We start from the raw sequence: 6,780 nt of genomic DNA, 5'->3' as shown, positions 1-6,780 counted from the left end.
TCTTCCACCCAATCCCCTTGAATCCCCAAAACCCCTCCATCCACAACCCCCTTTGTAGAAAACTTATGTTTGGTAGACAGGGTTTACCATATTGACATAAGAAGGTGCAAAACATCTAAAAATCCAACCTTTACAATGTAACAAACTCCCCCTATATCCTTTGATTATGCTGATCAGATATTTTGTTGAGCAAAAGCAGCAATGTAACCAACTCATATAGATGTATGTCTAAACCTATCAGGTATCAGAATCACCACTAGAATCATATCACGAAGCACTAGGGCATATAAAGAGACAAAAAAATTAAAAGCATACAGGGACATAATGCTCTCACTAAATATACAATTTACTTCTATAAATAAGCTCATTACGGAAAGATGGCAACATAAGCAAAGGACATACAACCAGGATAGGGCATGAACATAAGCATATATGAGTACATCAAAGGCAAGTAAGTAATTCTTATGATCTATTTCCATTGAAAATATAGCTGGAAATCACAAAGAATGACAAGTCAGAATGGTAGAGGAAGAGACCAACAGTCACGAAACAGTGAAGTGAGATGATCTAAATCTTACACAAAATAATTCTGTAGCTGAATGTTAACAAATAACTCTGCAGTTCTATGCTCATTCACAAATGTGGTTCAGCAGAAGCACCTCCGACCATTATTCTGTCAACAAAACAAACTGATCATTCACAAATATTCTAGGATTGCAGAGTTATTCTATTTCTTGGAGATGTGAAAGTATGTAATCATGTGGGATAGTTTAAACTGAAGCAATATTCGTACAACGAAAAGTTGACATTCTCGACTCTGTGTAGCTCTTTTCAGCACAGAAAAATCATTGTAACTTTAATTTCACTATTCCCTTTGCTTGCTGAACATTGAACAATACATAACACCAGAGTCGTGCTACGATTTTAGGTATACAATGACTAACTAATAAACCATGTTTATGTACCAGTGCACCATAATCTATGAAAATACGAAGCAGAGAACGTCCAATTTTGTAGTTGAGCATATTTTGCGAGGAGTGCATCCCCACGTTTTGGTGTGCCCACGACACGTTATGAACCAACCGCCACGTTCATGTTCGTCCTACTCATGTGGTAGGAGTGCCAGCCACTTTGGCGTTCCTCTCAGTCGGAACATAAATATCATTAGCCAAATATGTAACACTGGTATCATTTTCTCTATTTAAACTTTACCACTCTTCTTGGCCATAATCAGAACAAAACTGGAGCCAACCTAATCACTGATTGCAGAAAATAACTGATCAAATATGCAAGCTGCTCTGAGCAATGTGACCAGATTAGTAAATCAAATCTGATGCTTGGAATAGATTAAATTCAAAAGTAAGGACTCAGATGCTCTTAGTCCTATCAAACACCACAAAAGTATCCTACAGTTTGCTCAAATCCTGAACTAAAAAGAGTGAATTGCCCTTAGCCACAAATTAGCTAACTAGCCACAAGTTTCCCCAATAAATTATGAATCGCACCAGATCCAGACCTTTGACATTAACAGTAGCAGAAAGCATTGGGCGCATCAACAACCAGACCAAGAACCTTACCTAAAAACGAAGGACGGGGGAGAGGAGGAGGAGAACGAGGGAGGGGGCACCGGAGTCGTTCGCTACCCAAAGGCGAACCCTAGGTCCGTCCCTAGCCCCAAATTTCGTTCCCAAATCGCGCCGCCTGCTGCCATCCCATCCCGTCGCCTCTGCTTGGGTTCCTCGCCGACATGGCTGCCTCCACTGTTTCCTCCTGGGTTCCACCTTCTCTTCCCGAGTCCAGCGCCGCCGCCGCCTCAGGCTCAGGCCTGGTCCTCCTTGACAGGTGGTGCTACATCGCCGACCTTCCCAACAACACCACCGCCGAGGGCACCACCAGCAGCGGCTTGCCTATCAAGGTGACCCTCCGCGCCGCCCGCCCGCCACATCTCTCCCACTTTTGTGTCCACTGCCCTGGCCTGGAATTCCGCAGAACAGCGCCCAAGATTGTCGCCACCGACGCACATCTCGTCCTCCTCTGCGTTCCCATCCACCCCAACAGCACCACCGGAGCATCGGACTGGGACTACTTCGTCTACAGCCCGCGCGCCCAGCGGCTAGATCTGCTACCCAACCCGGACCCCATATGGCTCGACGACCCCGCAACTGCCCTCATTAGCCGCCAAGACGGCGCTTGCTATGTCGTCGCTGCGCTCGGCAACGGTAACTCCCTGTACGACGGCAACGCGCTCATTAGGTGTGAGTTCCACCTCCACCTCTACAGATCATCATCAAATTCTAAAGCTTGGATCTCCAAGCGCTTGTCACTGAATAAGTTCAAGAGGGACAAGCTCATCCCTTTACCTGCAGCAGTCGAGAGGCTGTACCACGAGACGGGGAAGACAATCACAATTGGTGGTGAGCATGGCACGGTCGCCTGGGTGGACCTCTGGCGTGGCATCTTCTTTTGCGACGTGCTCAAGAAACGCCCACGGCTCGGGGATGTTCCACTGCCGGTGCCGGCAAGGTCTAACTGGATTGCCTCCTCAGAAATGGTGACCCCGGCTATTTCCGGGACGTAACTATCAGCCGAAACAAAGACTCGATCAAGTATGTTGAGTTGGAATTCCGGTCAATAGAAGTGCTCAACGCCGCCGCCGCCACCCCTGTTTCCTACACTGATTGGGTGCGGAATATCTCAAGGAAATCTCATCAGGTCATCCGTGATGGCTGGAAGTCCACAACATGGAGCATGGCAATACCGGTTGGTTTGCAGGAGCGCTGGAACCGTGACTGTGTATTTGATGTTAAAGACGTCAGCTTGGAGCCATGCCTTTCTGATCGCATGGCTATGCTGAGCAGCAAGACCATGAAGGAACTTCAAGTGGGAGACCCCATCCTAAGCATGGATGATGACGTCGTTTACTTGCTTTCTGAAACCACACCCAAGCACATGGACAAGTTAGCACTGATGTTTGCTATTGATGTGAGGAAGTCAACACTGCGAGGATTGGCTGAGCTTGATGTCAAGAAGTTCAATTACTTGTCCAGCTTCTGCACTAGTGACATCTGCAGGGGTACCTGAGCAATATTAAGGTAACTTCTTTATGCTGGTAAGTTCCTTTTATGTTTTTATGTGCGACTATATGTATGAATGTCATGCTTGCCATGAAAACTAGTGAATCATCGTGTTGGTACCATTCTGGTTTCAGTAGGATCTAGAGCTTAGCAAGTTAGTGCATCTTATCCAGAGCTATGGCTTGATGACAGTGTGATTCAATGGAGGGTTATTGACATGACTGGTTCTGTACAGCATTGTCGATGCTGTATATCAGTTGTTAAACAAATCCTGGCAATCCAATAAAAATAAGTTTGTGTTAAGCTGAATTTTGGTTGTTTGTGCGCGAACCTTCCTGTGAAATGTTAGCAAAACTGTTATGGAAGTAGACAAGGCCACGGCTCAGTTTTCTTTAACTGTGGTGGAATTCTGTCAAATCAATACTAAAAAGCTTATATTGAAATAAAAAGACAAACATTAAGATTATGTTTATTTTGCTTGAATCGTCCATACAATACTTATTTTTGTCATTAATTTTGAATCTACTTTGAAATATACTAATATGCCTTAAAACATGATAATTATTTGCTGATACCATCATTGGCATGTTATACCCTGCATCTCACGAGCCTAGCTCGGGAGAAACGGATTTCAATCTCGTTTCCTACGAGCCAGGCTCGCTGGCTACTTTGCATGCCACAGGACATGTTTAGACCTTACCCCAGGCAACCAAACGCCCAAAAGCTGCACCCGCAGAGCCTGGCTGGGGCATCTGCAGGGAACCAAATGTGTTCTTATTGGACATGGTGTTGAGTTGCGTTTTATGACAAAAACTAAGTTCCTCTGGGTTTTCACTTTGAGAATAATATATTTGACCAAAACTAACATGCATAATCTATTCTTGCTTTTATGTTTCTTTCTATTTTTTGTGCTAGTTACTGATAAACATGAGACTTGTTCTTGTTGGATAATAATAATAATTCTTTCTGTAGAGAATTTTTTTTCTCATTCAAAATATGAGCTATTCTCTTTGATGCAGGTAGAAGCAAAGCACTGAAGCGAGCTGAAAAGTAGCTATCAAATAAACAAACTGAAGAGGGTAAACCATCTGAGGTGCATGCGAAGAACTGGTTAGGACAAAGAAGCGTCAACCTGTCTGTTGAAAAACATGGTACAAAGAATCTGGATGCCGACCTTGGAGATTGAATTTCTTTAGTTGATTTATGAAAATTACGTGTAATGCAACTATTTGGGTTATGTTGCTTGCAGTATGCAGATACAGGTACTTTCTTATGTACTTGTCCCGGTCAAAAAAAGGAAGTGCTAGTGAACTTGTGTGGGCTAAATGTTTTGGTTGAACCATGTTTTTATGTGTTTTGATTTGGTTTCTAATTTTTCTGTATGCACATTTTCTCTATTGTTCCTGGCATGCCTCGTAATGTCTATCTAATGATTTAAATGCCCTCAATTTACATTTATTTGTTGATGATGCAGTTGAAAACAAAAGCTGTTAAAAAATATATATGACGTTGCTGTTCATAGCATGCACCGCCGCCCTACATGCATGACAGCTGCTAGCTGCCTTCACTTCGTCAGCCATTTTAATGGTTCCTGATGGTGTTGGTTATAAGCTCTTCAGCATCCACCCCCCCCCCCCCCCCCCCCCCCCCCCCACGCGCGCTCAGTCTGTGATACAACATTTTAGGCCCGTTTGCCTACAAATAACCTGTGTTCGTCAGCCAAAGATGAGATGATGTTTACTGGCTTGAACTGAGCAAGGGCTAGGTGATGTGGTGGTAGCTGTTGTAACTTGTGAGAATCGCATCAGTGTATCTACAGTTCAGACCTTGATCCTAGGATTTATTTCTGACTAGGTGATGGCCCATGCGATGCTACACGAAATTTTAAAAATAATTATTCTAAAAGTATTGCAAGAAACTAATAGAAATATTTTCAGTAACTAAATACATGGCAAAGTTGATGGAAAGAAATGGTACTTAATTCTAGTAGAAGCTTTTAAGAATTCATGTCAGCAATTCATATTTTTCTATCTATATGATACTAATATAAATATCTCGCCACTGATCATCTGCTACCGCACGGTCCAACCACACCAGTACATTATTATTTCCAGCTCGCTGGTTGAGAAGCCCAAAGCCTTCAACCCACACATCTGCAAGCAGTCCTGAAAGGCTGCCATTGGGGGCTCAGGTCGTCTACAAGCTGAGAAATGCTCATAGGGCTAGAGTGCTTCACTGAAACTAGATGACCCATTACACCAATGACGCAAAGGGCGAGAGGGAACCACCCATTCAACTAAGAATATTTAAAGAGCGATCATAAAATTGTTGCAGCGTAAGAAAATAGATACTTAGTTATGATGTTCACACATATGTTATATATTACATTGCATCGTAGGTTTATAGGAAGTACTCCCTCTGTAAAGGAATATAAGAGTGTTTAGATCACTATAAACACTCTTATATTTCGTTATGGAGGGAGTACTAACTTATATTCCCTCCGTCCGGAAATACTTGTCATCAAAATGGATTAAAAAGGATGTATCTAGATGTATTTTAGTTCGTGATATATCTCATTTTATCCATTTTGATGACAAGTATTTTTGGACGGAGGGAGTAAATAATAATGAATATGTCGTAGGAAATACTCCCTCTGTTCGGAATTACTTGTCACAACAATGGATGTATCTACAACTAAAGTACATCTAGATACATTCATTTCTTGGACGAGTAATTCCGAACGGAGGGAGTACATAATAAGCTGCTGCATATTACATTGAGAGACTACTGGCATTGCCAGGCCACATAGAGCATACTATTATTGAAAGCCTGGATCTGAGGGAGATAGAGCTTTCTGGTAGAAAGTTTACCTGGGCTAACTCTTTGCCCAACCCGACGTACGAAAAGCTTGATCGCGTTCTTGCGAGTGTGGAGTGGGAACAGAAGTTCCCGCTTGTGACGGTTCAAGCTCTTTCACGGGGTTTTCCCGATCACACACCACTGTTCGTTGACTCAGGGGAGCCGAACCATGTGGGAAATAAAAACACCTTTTCTTTTGAGATGGCCTGGTTCGAACGCGAAGGGTTCCTAGACCTGATCGCTAGGGAATGGGCGAAGGGTGTAGGCGGTAGGACCGCGGTCGAGCGTTGGCAAAATAAGATTAGGAGTTTGAGAAGCTTCTTACGGGGTTGGGCTAAGCACCTTAGTGGGGTATATAAGATTGAGAAGGACAGGCTCCTCTCTCTTATACAGAATCTGGACGTCAAGGCCGAATCCACGATTTTGATGCCTGCTGAGCTCCAAGTTAAAACTGAAGCAGAGAAGAGGTTGAAAGAACTTCTCCGTGAAGAAGAATTGAAGTGGGCTTTGCGGGCTAAGGTTCGCAAAGTGGTCCAAGGGGACGCGAATACTCAATTCTTTCATCTGATTGCTAATGGTAAGCACAGAAAGAAGAGAATATTCCAACTTGAACAAGATGAGGGCACTATTTTAGGACAGGATAACCTAAAAACATATATAACCGAATATTATAGGCAGTTATTGGGACCTCCGGAGGATAGTTGTGTATCTCTCGATGAGTCCAGAACTGAGGATGTGCCTCAACTTTCGGCTGCTGAAAATGATATTCTGGTTGCCCCGTTTTCGGAGAAGGAGGTGTTTGATGCTATAGCACAGTTGAAAAATAATAAGGCTCCCGGACCGGATG

At 43.4% G+C, this 6,780-nt stretch overlaps 1 pseudogene; it reads left to right on the top strand.

Annotated features, from left to right (window-relative positions):
* The first annotated feature begins 1,135 nt into the window (after window positions 1-1,135).
* On the top strand, window positions 1,136-4,517 carry LOC109785163 (uncharacterized; annotated as a pseudogene).
* Window positions 4,518-6,780: the final 2,263 nt, after the last annotated feature.

The sequence above is a fragment of the Aegilops tauschii genome, chromosome 5 (assembly GCF_002575655.3).
Source record: "Aegilops tauschii subsp. strangulata cultivar AL8/78 chromosome 5, Aet v6.0, whole genome shotgun sequence".
Classification (NCBI taxonomy): Eukaryota; Viridiplantae; Streptophyta; class Magnoliopsida; order Poales; family Poaceae; genus Aegilops; species Aegilops tauschii.
The sequence above is the reverse complement of the archived record's forward strand: the minus strand, read 5'-3'. Positions and strand labels throughout refer to the sequence as shown.